At 50.4% G+C, this 15,681-nt stretch overlaps 1 protein-coding gene and 1 long non-coding RNA gene across 8 annotated transcripts in view; one reads left to right on the top strand and one right to left on the bottom strand.

The window, feature by feature from the left end:
• LOC114696273 (myelin basic protein) overlaps positions 1-5,962 on the bottom strand; it is a 112,832-nt gene extending 106,870 nt beyond the window's left edge. For 3 of the 6 annotated variants that reach the window (XM_028873890.1, XM_028873892.1, XM_037197223.1), the window contains exon 1: positions 5,699-5,962. The gene's annotated coding sequence lies outside the window, so the exon portion shown is untranslated. The remainder of the gene's footprint in view (positions 1-5,698) is intronic. The other 3 variants (XM_028873889.2, XM_028873891.2, XM_037197222.1) reach the window with 1 other exon arrangement.
• Positions 5,963-9,581: 3,619 nt separating this feature from the next.
• Positions 9,582-13,619, top strand: LOC119086293. 2 transcript variants are annotated; one of them, XR_005089548.1, is made up of 4 exons: positions 9,582-10,004; positions 10,936-11,163; positions 11,286-11,468; positions 12,963-13,619. It is a non-coding gene; the product is annotated as an uncharacterized LOC119086293 (long non-coding RNA). The 2 variants fall into 2 exon arrangements; XR_005089549.1 differs by lacking the exon at positions 10,936-11,163.
• Positions 13,620-15,681: the final 2,062 nt, after the last annotated feature.

Genomic DNA, 15,681 nt, shown 5'->3' with positions numbered 1-15,681 from the left:
CAATAGTCTTTCATCAAACTCAAAAGGTACTATAACAAAAAGCCTCAGTCTAAACTTTGTACTTTATACAAAAGTTACTAAAAATGGGTCACAGGCTGAAGTGTGAAAAGAAAAACTAAAACTGGTCAACGAAACCAAAAGGAAAAACAAAACAGCAGAAGGAATCTTCAGAATTTTAGACTAGGGGAAGAATTCTCAGTTTTTCTTTTATCCTTTGTTTGTTTTTTTGGAGACAGGGTCCACTATGTAGCTCTGGCTGGCCTGGAATTCATTTTGTAGACCAGGTTGACCTCGATCCATTTGCTTCTGCATCCCAAGTGCTGGGATTAAAGGCATACAATACCGTGCCCTGCTAGATGAAGAATTCTTAAGACTCTACACCAAAACCAAAAAACAAAACCAAAAACCAAAAACCAACCAACCAAACAAAAAAGCAAAATACCCAAACCCACGATCTTTAAAGGGAAAATGAACACCCTGAAATGCACCAAAATAATAATTAAAACCAAGTTTTTATCTGAACAATACCATGGAGAAGACGAAAACATGGGCTACACTCTCAGGAAGGAGCCAAAAGATGGAGGTCTAGAGAGCAGAAGAATGAGAAAAGGTAAATGTTAATAAAAACAACTGACCCAATTCAAAACTGAAAGAAACAAGCAACCTTTTGGCTGGGGAGGACTTGTGGGTGGCAAATGTGTACACTCAATCTTTTACACCATCAAAACCGCCATGAACTATCCCCGTGCACATGTCAGAACAGTAAACTAAAACCCAAACCAATGACGGTCCTGAAAGTGTGTGCCATCCGGGTCTCCCAGGCAGTGCTGGGTGGAATGTGGAGTGTCTCGGCACCCTCGGAGTGAGATGCCAATTCCTTATAAAATTAAACAGGTGCTCAGCATGAGCAGCAGCTGCACTCTTGGGTGTTTATCCCGGAGATATGAAAACCATGCTCACACAAGCGACGGTGGATGTTCATGGCAGCTTTGTGTACAATAACTCCATCCTGAAAGGGCCCACGCGCTCCTTCAAGGAGGCTGGGAGAGCAAACAGTGGAGCTTCTGCACCAGGCAAGGCCACAGCAACAGCACAGAATACACCACGGTGTGTGCACTTAGCCACCTGTGTGGTGGCGGAACTTGAACTGGGGGAAAAGGCCGAGCACGGGAGGTGCCGCATCTGATGCATTTGTACAGAGACGACAGCAACCGAGAGACCAAGGACCAGAATGCTGGTGGCCTGCACCCAGGGAGGGGAATGGGGGAAGTTGGCTACAGCTATGAAGGGCAGCGTGAGGCATGCTGAGATGGCAATAAGGCTCATCCTTGATCGTGTTAGCAGTCAGGTGATTCTACTTGGTGACATCACATAGAGCTAGACAGACAGACACAGACACAAAGCACACAGACACACAGACATACACTCCCAGAGGCACACACAGACACAAACTTAAGGACACAGCTAAATGCACAGAGATAGGCATAGGGATGTTGGCATGGAAGCTGGTCAAGTGTGCAATCTGAGCAAGGTTAATGGTTGGTATCACGGTTCAGTTCTGGGTTACAGTGCTGTGCTGTAGTTTGGAAGATGTTTGTGGGGAGACAAGGTGAAGGGCACATGTGTGAGTGAGCTTGGTGCTATTATTTTTCTTCTCTTCTTCCTTCCTTTCTTTACTCTTCCCCCTCCCTTCTTCTCTCTCCCCCTCCTTCCCTCCCTCCCTCCCTCTCTCCCTCCCTTCCTCCTTCCCTCCCTCCCTCCCTTCCTCTCCTTCCCCTTTTCCTGACAGACTCTCATTATATATGTAGCCCAGGTTGGCCACACACTCACCACTTCCTAAGTGCTGGAATCACACCTACACGTTCTAGCCCCAATTCTCTACATGATATTTTGTAGTTGCAATAATCCCCAAACAGAAACTTATCCCCAAATAGAAAATTATCTCCAAACAGAAACTTATCTCCAAACGGAAAACTGTAGCAGATTGTTTCAGTGAACATCCCTGGTCAGAGGCATCACCCCAGAGGTTCCCCTGAACGTTCGGGTAGGGGTTAGGGTTGGTGTTGGGGGTTAAGATTGGGTTTGGGGATAGGGTTAGGGATCTATTATGAATATCCTTCAGGTAAAATGTTTGTTTCTTGCTAATGGAGTTCTCCTTCCTCCCCCTCTGCCTTCATCCTTGGCACAGTCAGGATTTGAGAATTCTTGCTAACAGAAGGAATGTCAAACAGTATCTTATCACTGCTTTAGTTTTTTTTTCACTGATTAGCCGTGGGTTAAAATTCTTTTAATATCTTACCAGCCCATTTGGGGTTCATTTCCTAGACAGTGTTCAGATTCACTCACACACTGAACTCCACATGTCCCAGAGGCTGAGCTGATGCCGTTCTTCCCACATGTTTGTTTGTTTGTTTGTTTTGTTTTGTTTTTGACACAGGGTTTCATGTCTCACGTTGTTCAGCTGGCCTGAAACTCTCCATGTGGCAGAGGCTGACCTTGAATTTTTGACCTTCCTGCTTTCATCTCCAAAATGGGGGGGGGGGTGTGAAAGGCATGTACCAGATGCCAGATTTCATGTGATGCTGGAGATTGAACCCAGGGCCTTGTGTATGTAAAGCAAGTGCTCAACCAACTGAGCTACATCCCAGCCATCCACTCCCCCACCCCCTCTCTCTCTTCCTGTCCCTAGAGCTTCTCAGTATTGCTTACAAAGCCCGGAACACAAGAACTTTCAGAATCACAGCACTACGTCTTTACACCCCCTGAGTGGGAGACTCTTGGTGGCTTCAGGATATGCAACTTGTTCTCAGGAGCCAGCATAAGGGGTCAGAGAAGAAAGCCCCATGCTCAGCAGTCCAGGATGCCTCTGAGAGTCTAGCTACCTCCTTGCCAGCCTGTTGTAACTGGGTCAGGCTCCCACCTCTGTTGGAGCGGCGGCCTCCAAACGGATCAAGTCAGATCGCTAACAAACATCTCCCACTGACTTGGTTTTCTGACTAAAGTCTGCCTACCACAGATTTCAACAGAGTTAAGGCCTTCCTGGGAGAACATTCTCACAGTTCTTCCTTTCTGCTCGGGAGGCACAGGGCTGCTGATGTGTTGCCCTTCCTTTCAGCAGAGGACCTCCCAGACTCCTTTAGTGTGCTCTGGGGGACCGGTAAGAGCCTCTCTCTGCAGAGTGGTGGCTTTTAATGTGATGCTGGGTCACAGGGGCACTCCCTTTTCTTCTTCATCAACAGCAAAGGAAGCTAAGGAAGGGAGATCAACTAAGATGGGTGTCTCTATGGTCAGGTCACCTGGGGGGTGGAAAACGGACGTTTTAATAGACATGGTCACTCACTAGTGAGGGACTTAAAAAGTTTTATTTTTGGTCGTATGTTTATCTGGGCATGTTGTAAGTGCTGGTTCCCTCAGAGTTCAGAAGATAGTGTTGGATTCCCAGGAGCTGGAGCGACAAGCAGTTGTGAGCCAATTAATGTGGGAGCTGGGAACTGAACAAGGGCCCTCTACAAGGACAGTAGAGGGTTTTAAATCACTGAGCCATCTCTCCGGCTCCTAGTGGTGGACATTTAAGAAGAATGCGCCCTGAGAGTCAACTAATAGGGTGTTGATGGGGAATGAAGCTCCCCCAGGGCAGTCAAGACTCAAATGCAGTAGTTCACAGTTTTCAGGGGGGAGCCTGGTGTTCGGTGAGTGCTCAGCCACCACCACCTGCTACTGGAAAGGCATGGGCAGCTGCTGACATCGGAAAGAACTTGGAGAGGGGCTGGTGAGATGACTCAGTGGGGAAAAGCGCTGGTCACCAGGGTTGACGACCTGAGTTTGATCCCTGGAACCCACATGGGGGAAGGCAAGAGCTGACCCCTGACTGCCACACATGCTCACCCACATAGACACACAAATAAATAAATAAAATCTAAACATTAAAAAACGTAAAGGACCTGAAGAGGAAACCAAGAGCTGGCAAACAAAATAAGCTTTGGCACTCCAAAATCCAGGCTAAATTGGAACATCCTGGAAAGATGGGGCTGTGTTCTTTTTCCGTGTTCACACATCTTTTTTTAATCACACACATCATTTCCAACCAAGAACCAACACTCCATATCTAGACAGGCATTAAAAATGGATTTGAACACACTTAAAAAAAAAATCTCAAGTTGATAAAAGTAGGCATTTCAGAACAATTAAATCCTTAGGAGTTGCACCTCACATTCATGATTATTTTAAACTGTATTTTCTCTCTCAAGTTTCTGTTTATTCCACTGAGAATCTAAGGGCGTCTACACAAGCCGGGCTGTGGTTCACCTGAGCTACTGGCTGAGCACATACTGGTCTCTGGTTATCGGTCACTCTGGCCTGGGATCGCCTCTCCCCATCCTCTAAAACAGATGCCCACCCCCACCCCAGCGGCAGGTGCCGGCAGGGTAAGCTCTATTTGGGAGAGCCATGGGTAGTGAGTGAGTGGGTGGTCCTTTGAGCTTGTCTACGGACGGACCCTCCAAAGCCACGGGTCTTAAATGAGACCTCCCTAAGGTTTCCTTCCTCTGAAAAAGTCGTTCCAGTTGCGTGTCTCGTGTCCAGCGCGGGCAGAAGCGATGCCTGCCTGATATCTGTCTCCCACCCCTGCAGGTTCTCAGCCCCAGCTTCCTCAACGCACAGATCCACGCTTGTGTGCGGTGGGGATCAGCAGCTAGCTGTCCTGCTGGCAGGCGGCGGCGAGGAGTCAGAAGCACAAACGCGTGTCCAAGCCTCGCTCCACCTCCCAAACCAGGGGGCTAGAGTAGCACTCCAAAATCCCAAGCAGGGTACGCACATCCCCTAAAAACCAGAGTGTACAACACACCAAAGCAGAGCACGAGGACTACTACCCACTCCTGGGGGGGGGCGCGGGGTGGCGCAGGGAGGGGTACCGGGACCTGGAGCTTCAGCAGGACCAAGTTACCGCGGGAAGACCGGGCCAGGCTGGACACAGCGCCAGGGCCAGCAGGTGGCTGCACGTGGGCATGGTGGGTGAGGGTCTGCGTGCGGCGCCCCAAGAGCCTAGGAGCCTGAGACAGGCCCCGGGAAGGCGGAAGCCTGGTCAAGTGCCTGTCGCCGCCCTCTGCTCAAAGAGAAACTGCTGCTCCTTGTGGGGAAGGGCAGGGCAGGGACCGCGCGAGGGGCAGCAGGTGTGCGGTTGGCAGGCACCGCAGGCTTCGATGGACCCCTGGTGCGCTCAGAGCCCATCAGAACCCCTCTCCGCACGCTGAAGGCGGTCTCCCTAGACCGAGGTCACCTCCCACCCCTAAACTCCTCCCCCCACCATTTCTAGGCCGCTCGAGTTTCAGCGACCCCGGGGTCCCCAGGCCTGGCTGGAGACCACGCTGGGATATCCCTCGGGCTTCCAATCCCCACCGCTGTGGACCTGAGTCTACACCCGCGCGCCCACCACTTCCCAAGAAAGATCGGGGCTGCCGACGACGTGGTATCGGTCCCAGAGGTCGCCTAGTTGCCACCTGCGGGGCCACCTGCTCCGCTGGTCAGGTGTGACCCAGGCGCTCCTGGCCTGGGAGAGGGACCAAAGTTCGGCTGCTGGCACCGAGCACCCTCTCTTTCGCCTTTCTGGGAGTCAGGCTCGGCGCTGGGGTCTCCCGCTCTTAGGGGCGCCGAGACAAAGGCTCCAGGGCCGCCCCGCGCGTCCCTGATCATGATCACTTACCGGTGCTGGCTGCGGCTCGGAGGTCAAGGGGCACCAGGGAGCCCGGCAGGAGGGACCCGACGCTGGGCTCCGGGTCACTAGGCCGCGGGTACTGCGTTTCGGGGTCGCGAGACTCGGGCCGCCTGGGCCGGAGGCTCGTCCTCGCTGGCGCGCAGCGGCGGTGACTGACAGCGGCGGCTCCGGGGACGGGCGCGCACCCCGCTCCAGCCCCGCCCCCCTCTGCCTGCCAGCAGGTAAACGCGCGCCACTGGGAGGGCGGGAGACACGCGGGGACCCAGGGGCAGGGCAGATCCTCGGAGCGGCAGGGCGGGGCTTTGCTTGTCACCGCCCTACGCTCTGCACCGCCTGCGCTCTTGAACTTTCCAGCTTCGGAAACCTGGAGAGCGGGAGCTCTCAAGAGAGGTCTAGATGGCATCGCCCGCCCTGCACCACGGGTTACCTTGATGCACCTGTCCCGGATGAGGAGGTCAGCCGGACCCGATGTGGATGCCTGTGTTCTAGGCCTGAAGCTGGGGCTGAGGCCACAGGTGCTGGCTGGAGGACCCAGGACGCCCTAGTGGCTAGTGAGTCCAGCAAGGAAACTTCCCCTTTCTGCCACTCAGGAACCCGCTGGGTTTACTTGAACACAGGTTCCTGCTGTCACAGGGATCTTTTGACTCCATCAGCCTGGCTCTGGGTATGTGGGAGGAAGCAGTGGATGGGAACCATAGTGAGTAAGTCTCTGGTTCTTCAGTGAGATAAACCCTGCTAGGGAATCAATCAGATAACCCAGGGACACACACCATGCATGCCAAGAACAGAGAGCAGGAAGTCTCAGAGCTGGCTCCTAGGGAGTTTCACATCCTCCTGGAAGGTGGGGGATCTAGTGACTATGTCCAAATGCCAGTCTTCCTAAAACAAATATTTTCACAGCAGTCTAGAGACACCTAGGTCCTTACCTAGGAGCTTATGGCACACATGGAGGTGCAGGTGGGAGGTGAGGATGTAGGTCCTGGGATTTGGAGTTTAGGATAGAAAAGCAGGGAAAGGTCCTGGTCCAACCGAAGATGAAGTGACTTTAAGCCTATTTGAAGCAAGAGGGCCACCCAGGACAGGGATGTCCAGTGCTCACAGAGAATGTTGGAACTTTGGGTCCCATTCCAGACACCAGAACTCAATGTCAGCAGCTAGAAGACAGATGTGTCCCAGAGTCCCTGCCCTGAAGTGTCAGTGAATCTGGGCGCTGCCTAGCCACAGTGGGGACAACAGTCTCATGCCCTCCAAAGCTTCTGTTGATTCCCAGGGACATGAGGCTTCCTTTCCTATGGCAGGCATGGCTGATCCTATTAGACCCTGTGAAAAGGACTTGTGATATGTTGCCTGCATTGTTTGTGGGGATACAATGCTTGTGTAGATAGGTGTTGCAGAATATTACTTTAACTTAACTGAGCAAAGATGTGTTACATTTGTTTATGCTGCATTTGTTTAACTATGTGAAGCTGTGTTGCTTTGCCTGCCTAAGGCACCTGATTGGTCTAATAAAAAAGCTGAACAGCCAATAGTTAGTAGAGGGATAGGTGGGGCTGGAAGGCAGAGAGAATAAGTAGGAGGAGGAAGAATCTAGGCTCTAGAGAGGAAAAAATGAGGGAGAAAGAGAGGGGCAGCCAGAGCCGTCCACCCAGGCAGCTGCCAGCCAGCCAGCCACACCCAGAGTAGGACATACAAAATGAAAGGTAAAAAGCCCCGAGGCAAAATGTAGATGAGGAGAAACAGGTTAAATTAAGTTCTAAGAGCTAGTGGGACAAGCATAAGATAAGACCAAGCATTCATAATTAATAATAAGTCTCCATGTCATGATTTGGGAGCTGGTTAGTGGCCCCAAAGCAAGCCTGCTACAGATCGGCAGCCAGACCCTCAAACTGCATGAAGACTTTTCAAGAAAGACATGAGTGTGGAGTAGGCTGTTTAATTAGGCCTGTAGTAGGACAGTCCCATAAGGTCAAGGAAATTGGCTCAAACCAGTTACCAAGGCATGCACATAACATACTTCCTAATGAGCCAAGCTGGAGTCTGCCCGAGGGCCTAGCAACAGGCGCTGTCCAGAGTTCCTGGTTGTGCCCAGTCCATGAGGGACGACCATGCAGTGCCACCAGATTGGGACACAGCTTGGGTGCTAGGAGCCTTCCCATTATTGAGTAAACGAGTCTACTGTTTGCCTTCAACTGACTCCCGGTGTCGGTGCCATTGACACTGCGCTTTCTCCCTCCCTGCCCCGAGGGAGCTGCTAGGATCCAGCAACAAAGGCCACTGGTCGGTATTTGAAGGGCATGTTTAGCAGCTTCCTCTCTTGCTGGCCATGGAAAGGACAAAAGATCCAGGGAGCAGGGGACATGAAGCAAGTCTCGCTACGGAGTCAACTCTTAGCCAAAGACTACAGCCCTTAGGAAGATGGCTGAGATTCAGGGCTTTGGGTGACACGGGAAGTCACTTCTTGACACATGGTGACAATGCCTGGTTGCCTTTGGCGTTTTTTAAGAGGCCATGGTGTAGTTGCCTCCTTCTCTCACTGAAGCCCAGGCCACCAGAGGGTACAGTGCAGAGTCCTGTCAGCATCTCACACCTCAGTGGGCAGCAAAGGCTTCTGTGTGCGACCTGCACTTTGCACGCTTGCTGAGTCAGACTCCAAGGCACCAAGGTAAGTTAAGATGCAAATCAGGACCCGGGAGAGTCTGCTGGGTTAGAGTTTGCTGTGCAAGTGTGAGGGCCTGGGTTTGGGGCCTCCCTACTCCCGTGAAAGCTAGGTGCGACCTCAGGGGCCTGTAATCCCAGGAGAGCGGAAGGAGGAGACAGGTGGGTCTTCAGAGTTCTCTGGCCAGCCAGCTTAGTCAGAACATTGAGTTTCTGGTTCCGTGAGAGACCCAGTCTCAAGGAAGCAAGTGGAGGGCGATGGAGAAAGACATCTGATGTCCTCTTCAGGCCTCCATGTGCACATGTCAATATGTGCACAGAAATGTACACACCACACATGGACACAGAAGCCTGATCTAAGCATTTCTCAGGATGCTGGTGTTGTGAATTTTCTGTTTTTTCTTTTCAGAATTACATTTATAATTCTGTTTCGATTATGAAATGACGAGACTTCATTCTCACCTCTGGTCTGTGATTTGCAGTTTGCAGAGAATGGACCTGGGCCTGGGCGATTGTCTCATCTACCGGTCTAGGGAACAACTGAGTATGATCGGCCATGCTCACAGACTGCAAGAACATTAGGGGAGTGACTGGCAGGAAGTTCAGCCTAAGAAAAACCCGTTATGATTACAAGGAGAGCGGTTGGGGCTGTAGACCCAAGCTACATGCTTACCAGAACCCTTGTTACTGTGCTTCTTGTAAAATTAGGGCAGGGGCATCTCGCTGAGAGAAAACAGTTCCTACCATCGATTTGTTATTATTTTATAAACTTCCACAAAGTGTAAACCACATGATATTTTTGCTTAACTATAGCTTCACATTTTTGTTGATAAAATAAGAAGCATCTAGTTACCTATGGGACTTGAAGGCTCTCGGGGACTGATAGGAATCTATGGACTCGTCTATGTGTTTAGGCTTCCCATAGGTGCTGTGCTGTGGTTGGTAAGTATTAGTCCATGTTTTTCCCCCTGGATTTTCCAGTGTGATACCTAACTGTGTTTGGTGGTTTTCAGGATGCCTCTGTAATCCCCTGGGCCTCTTTGTACTCACAAGTGGTCACTTTAAGTTGAAATTGGTGTGGTAATTTGTTTCCCCAACACCATCTCCAGCCTCACTCCCTCTTCTTCCTGTGTGACTTTGGCACTCATGCCGTGTGTGTGTGGGGTGGGGTGGGGTGGGGGGGGTGGTGGTGGGTGGGGGTGGTGGTGGTGCAGAGTCTCTCTGCTCCCCGTGAATCTCTGAGAAGCTTGGTAATTTCTTCCACCAACAGGCAATCTCTGCACTTGAGACAAAGGCTCTCCCGCTGAGCCACATCCTCAGTGGAAGGCTCTGCACTCCGGAGGAGGCTGGATCACAGCAAAGTCAACCAAGGTTGCCTTTTCCCAGTTGACTGTCCCGCTTGGAACCTGGCCACCAGGCTTTGAGGCAGCCCGGACAGAGTCGTGGGGCAGCCACGTGCACACCCTCTGCTTGACAGCTGCAGGAGATCCTACCAGCTGTGAGAGGGGACAAGCCTTCCAGGAAGTCTGCCGTGGGGTCACCCTCTTCTGATTCCTCCGAGCTGGGCTCGGACAGCACAGAGCAGAAGGAGGCCACCTGCCCCTTACACTCTCAACTCCGGGCCCACAGAAGTTGTGAGGTGAGCACAATTCAATGGTCGTGACTTTGGCCCATGAAGCTTGGGTGTGCTGCTGTATACTGGGGTGGCTGGAAGAGATACTGGAAGGATTAAGCCAGACAGTGGGGGATGACAGAACGCTGAGGTGTGCCCACTGTTTCTCACCCCCACTCTATTTTGTGTGTGTGTGTGTGTGTGTGCGTGCTCTATATAGATAACCACAAGTTCCACATACAGAGAAGAAAGCACTGTATTAAATGCCAATCTTGATTATCTGGCATTTCATTCTCCCAGTCACTCATTTACTCAGTAAACAAAACAAAACAAAACAACTTTCATTAAGCATGAAAACAAGGTGTCTCTCTTGAGAAACACCAAGTGTGCTGGTTTAGGCAAACAGCGAAGAGGAGCACATGCCCAGGGAACAGTGCCTGCACACAGGGAAAGCCCAGAACCCCAGGAACCTGCCCAGGAGTGGTGAGCAGCGTGGGAATTGGCCAGATGGAGGAAAGAGGACATGTGCACACGGGGAGCTTGTTAGAAACAGGTAGCTCAAAGGGAGGAACCTGCCATAACCCCGGGGGAACCACAGCCGAGCAAGTCACTTCATAGCTGAGGTTTGGCCAACACCTGCCAGAGACCCAGCACCCTGTGGGATTAACTCATGCCATTCCTGCAGTAAACTGTCGTCAGTCAGAGGAGGAGCCTGGGCTTTAGGAGCCAGCAAAGCTCTTAGGATCAACCAGTGGGTTCAGAGCAGAGCCTGGGTGCCACACAAAGGCCCTGTGCAGGCCGACTCGATGGCCCTGGGAAAGTCTCCCAAGATCTCCTGAATCCCACGTAGGTGGGGCAGCTCTGAACTCAGGACAGCTCTCACTATGGCTCCTGGTCACCTCGTACCTAGCAGAAGGCCTTCTGTGCAGGTGTGTGACCATCCCTATCTTTGATTTAGAACAAAGAACAGCAGGGAAGGTGATCCCAGTGACCGACCCAGCATCATCTGGGGGCCGTGAAGGAGCTCTTGTCTCCCTTTGGAGGAACCTGGGGAAGGGCAGCTGACCCACCCAGTAAGTCTCCTAAGCCCATTTGGAGTTCATAGCAACCTGCTTACACAAGGGCCCCTGGACCTCTGGCCTGATGTTCTGTGTCCGCTCTCTGCATCGGGGACAGCCATGCCAGGGTAGGTGAACTGTGTGGCTAAGTGATTGCACAGGAAGGTCTGTGCCCCTCCCAGCCACAGGCTCACCCTCTGCAGTATGGAGACAACTGCTCCCTTACCAAGTGGCCGGGCTCTTTCCACAGCTCTTTCCACAGATTCCGAGGTGGCGATGAAGCTTGTTCATTTTCCTGGTGGTTTTCTACGCCATTTACAAACAGATCTAACATCAGAAGAACTCTGGGCTGGCCGTGGAAACTTCACCTAAGTTCACCTTGTTAGAGACTTGGAACCCAGTCTGTGGGGCTCGTGCGCCCTCTGGAGGACAGGTGTGTCAATTCAGGCTACTTAAATCTCTGAAAGACTTAGCAGGTTGAAGGACAGTCCAAGTTTGGGGACAGGATCCAGGGCAGAGAGGACGCTCAGGAAAATCTGATGACCAGCCAGCATTGGATGGGACTTCAGTGTTTTCCTTCATTTTCTTCTGTATGTCTTGTGTGTCTCTGTGGTCTTGGAAGCACGAATTAGAAAAGAAAACCCATCAACGAGCCAATCGAACAAAAAATCAACTTGAGGATGAGGTTGGTTTCTCCCTGTCCACACATTCGCAAGCATCTTCTTGGGTCAAGCATTCAATCTTATTTCTCCATACTCCAAGGGAAAAGGAATGAGGTTATATGACAACCAGAAAACACCATTAGTCTTCAGGGCACATGTTTGAGTGCCCCTTATAAAACACATCGGCACACAACTAGATTATTGAAGTCAAATGGTAGCCAGTAGTGTGTGTGGGTGTGCACACACCACACACACACAGTGCCAGAGGTTGTCAAGGAGTCTAGGCCTACACGTGCTAGGTAAGAGTTCTACCACTGAACTACATCCCAAGCCAAGGACCTGAAGGTTTGTTTTGTTTGCTTGTTTGTTTGTTTGTTTTTGGCTTCTATCTGTGTCACCCTGAAAGGATCTGGTGGAAATAAAGGACACCGGATGTTGTTCATTCTTGTTTCCGGGGGTGAAGGTTCACATATAAAGCTGTCCGTATGACGAAGAAAAGATTCAACTTGGGTTAAGAAAGTAGGCTCTGTCTCTCTGTCCACAAAGTTACTAAAATAAGTGAGAAGTAACAACAGCCACACACCGTGTAACCGACCTCCTCTCTGTGGTAACAATGTGGCTGGGTTTGTGCAAGAGCAGTCTTCTCTTCCCCAGATTGTTTTTATTCTTCTCTCATACAATACATCCTGACCACAGTTTCCCCTCCCTCCTCTCCTCCTAGTCCCCCACCCCGTTCCCCAGATCCACTCCTCCATCTCCCTTCAGAAAAGAGCAGGTCTCCCAGGGATATCGGCCCAACACCGTGTAACAAGTTGCAATAAGACTAGCCATACATCTTCATATCAGGGCTGGGTGAGGCAACACACTAGGAGGAAAAGGGTCCCCAAGAGCAGGCAAAAGAGTCAGAGACACAGCCCACTCCCACTGTTAGGAGTCCCACAAGAACACCAAGCTACACAACCATAACGTATATGCAGAGGACCTAGCATAGACCCACACAGGCTCCCCGCTGTCGCTTCTGTCTCTGTGAGCCCCTGTGAGCCCTGCTTAGCTGATTCTGTGGGCTGTGTTCTCCTGCTGCCCTCAACTCTTCTTGTCCGTGCAGTTCTTCCTCCCCCTCTTCCATGGGGTTCTCCAAGTTCTGAGGGGAGGAACCCGATGGAGATCTCCAATTTGGATTCTCCAAATTGTAGGCCAGAGGACCCCTACATCCATAGTGTCAGTCCTTAGTAGTGTCATCCACTGTTTTTTGTTTTTCTGGACAGGTCTTCTCACTTCTCCAGGACTCCCTGGCATGCGAGGCTGGCCAGCGAGCCCAGGAACGCAGCTGTTTCCTTCCTCCTCCCTAGCTGGACTACAAGCGTGTGCCACCATGCCTGGCCCCTTTACATAGATCCCGGGAACTGAATGTGGGTCTTTGTGCTTTTAAGCAAGCGCTTTTCTGAAGGAGCCATCTCCCCCAGCCCCTCTACCCACACCTTTTGCTTTTCACTTTGAGATTGTCTCATTCTGTAGCCCAGACTGCTCATGATCTTGTGGCAATCCTCCTGCCTCAGTCTCTGTACATGGGGATTATAGCCCAAGTCACCATATATGGCTCTGGATTACAGGGTGGAGTGTGTGTGTGTGTGTGTGTGTGTGTGTGTGTGTGTGTGTGTTATCTTTCCTGAGGCCTTTGGGTAGTGAGCTAACTGTGGCTATCAGATGTATGAGAATACAATGGGTCCAGGACAGGAGCCCCCAGGAATCATAGACCATGTCTGGAATTGCAGGGACCATAGCTCTAAGAAGCCTGATAGTCAAGAAAGGAAAAGAAATTTAGAAAGGTCTTCTGTTACAGGATGTATGATCACACTGTGAACCCCGAGATTGTGTTATTTACTGGAAAAACCTGTTTCTAGTTGTGGTGTGGCTCAGCCCTAGCACACACCTTTAATCCAAGAGCTTTCTGCTTGAATATTGTAAACAGGATTAAATAAAGTCAACCATAGATCAAGAGGCAGAACAAGCAACCAGTTGATAAGAAAAAAAAAAAAAACCATAGAGAGTAAGAGGGCGTCAGGAGGATAGAGAGACACACAGAAACAGAAGGGAGGGACATTGATTTTGAGGAGTTTTGATTGAGATGGCGTAGGAGAAAGCTCTCTTTCTGGGATGTCAGCGGAAGAGGATGGTCAGCCAGGTGCTTTCTTGGCCTCTCTGAGCTAACAGGTTTTCACCCCAACCAACATCTGGCTCCTGAGTCTTTATTAGCAAAATTGAATGAATGAGATTTTGTTGAAAACGGTCTTTTCTCTGCCTGCTGTATGAGTCACTTTATAATTTCTTATAAACCGATATTTGGCAAGTCTATCTGTTTTATTTGCTTATAAATCTAGGATTGTGTCAAAATTTCTCAGGAGAAAAGGAGTCATGAATGAAAAGAGTTTAAGAGGGTAAGATGGTTCATTAACCCCCTTTCGGAATACGTCTTCAGCCTGTCAGTTCTCCTCCATCTCTAGAGTACCCTAAAGCAGGCAGTTGTGCAGTTATCTGCCTGTGTATCTATGTATGTATCCAAAAATCTGTTCCAAGGATTGCGATCATGTGACTTGGGACCCCCATCAGTGCAGAGCCTACAGGCCATGTGTCAGGCTGGAACTTTGGGTGCTAACATAAGCTGGTCTGAAGGGGAACCCCTTCTTCTCCGGGAACCTCTGTCGGCACTTAACAACTCAGCCGGAGGGATAAGGCCTACCCACCTCACCCATGGCTGTCCCTTCCCTCAAAGTCACCCGACTGTAGGTGTCAATCTTAATCAGGTCTACAGACAGTTTCACATGGACTAGCCCTAGGTGATCTCCTCAGAGGCAGGTCAGATGCACTGGCTTGTAAAACTCATCTGTTGTGGGACAAATCAGTGATGCTACCTAAGGTGATCTAGCTGCATAGACTTCCTTGACTAACAGGATGTTTAATACAAACAGCTAAAGTTAATCACAGAGGGTTCTTCCCCCAGCCCTTAAGCCATAGTGCAATTGGACTTCTAACATTTTTGCTGGGGGGATGCGTATGCAAATGTTAAGATGTATTTTTCATTTGTTTCCTACACTTTATGAACATTAAGGAAATAACTGCCCTCTGGGTAGAAATTGGGATGCTCTTAAAAAATAATATTTGCTGGCTCCCAGAGATGAAGCCCTAGCCGGGGCCTCTGAGCCCCAGCCACCTGATCCCCAGGGCCTAATGAGCTCCCTGAGCTAATGTGTGTGCCGGGCTTCTTCAAATGCCAAGTTATTCCTTTCCGGCAGGGTTGTAATCCATTTTCTGCTGACTATTATGAAAAATATGGACAAGAGCAAAATTTCAAATGCTGTTTTACAAAAATTATTTAATCATCTCTGGCCTGTGGTGGGAATTCATCTGGAATGGCCTGTGGATATGTGTCTCTGCACAGTTACCCTGGCATTTGCAATCTGAGCCCATTTCATGAAAACCTCACCCTGCTCATCTGAGTGATGGATGGTTTCATGCCGAGCAGAGTGCAGCTAGAGTCAGCCTCAAAGGACAGCAGAAGATGGCAGAATAGTGTTTGGACGGGTTTGAGACGGCTTCCCCCACCTTCAGGATGACGGCAATTTACCACCAGCTGGAGTTGGACATTCTGTCACTGTAACATTATTACTTTATTTGAAATCCTAGATCCATGGGCAGGGTAGAGGAGGCAAGCTCCATTAGCCATTTCCATTTTGGAGAAATCGCTTTGGATTGTCCCTGAAGCCCTTTCATGAGATGCAGGGAGGAGAGTCAAAACAGCAAGCTCTGGTGTGGTGCTGGCCCGGAGTCAGACTTCACGTGGGGACCAGGACCTCTGCACATCTCCTTCCAACCTTCTGTGTTTTAGAGTGGCCTGTCCTCCAGTGTCCTCCATAATGGAAAAGCTAAAGGTTTCATATCCTTGATAGACACTTGAGGGCTGATCAATCTGTTAACAATGAATGGAGG

Source organism: Peromyscus leucopus, chromosome 19 (assembly GCF_004664715.2).
Source record: "Peromyscus leucopus breed LL Stock chromosome 19, UCI_PerLeu_2.1, whole genome shotgun sequence".
Taxonomy (NCBI): Eukaryota; Metazoa; Chordata; class Mammalia; order Rodentia; family Cricetidae; genus Peromyscus; species Peromyscus leucopus.
Note: the sequence above shows the minus strand (reverse complement) of the source record. Positions and strands in the feature narration are given on the sequence as shown.